Consider the following 474-nt stretch of genomic DNA (forward strand, 5'->3'; position numbering starts at 1 on the left):
TATAGCAAAGCCGGGTTAATTAATGTATTGGGAAGCCCTGTAGAAAAGTTTACAGCAAAGAAGGGTAAAGAGGGTGTTTAATAATCCTTAGATTTTCAGAGCATCCATTATGTGGTTTATTAATATCAGCAAGATGCTGTCATCTTTCTCTAGAATAATCTTTTCAGTAGTACGCATATGTTTTTTTTTGGAGAGACGTAAGCAAGCTGCAACTGAACAAACATTACTTGCAAGCTGCATGAATAGTTTCAGGTATTTCAGCACTGGCAACAGATGAACCTGATGTCTAAGACGAAATCAGGTAGGCAACCTTGCAATGTAAAATCTATACCGGCAAAAGAGTCACTTTAAAGTGTGTTTTCTCATCTCCTGCACCACAAAATGTGGCAAGCACATGTAAATATTTTGGAGCAAACAAAACTTATAAAAATCACCAATGCAATATAGAATTGTCAGCCTTTAATTCTAACATTT

Source organism: Camelina sativa, chromosome 8, assembly GCF_000633955.1.
Source record: "Camelina sativa cultivar DH55 chromosome 8, Cs, whole genome shotgun sequence".
In the NCBI taxonomy this organism is placed as follows: Eukaryota; Viridiplantae; Streptophyta; class Magnoliopsida; order Brassicales; family Brassicaceae; genus Camelina; species Camelina sativa.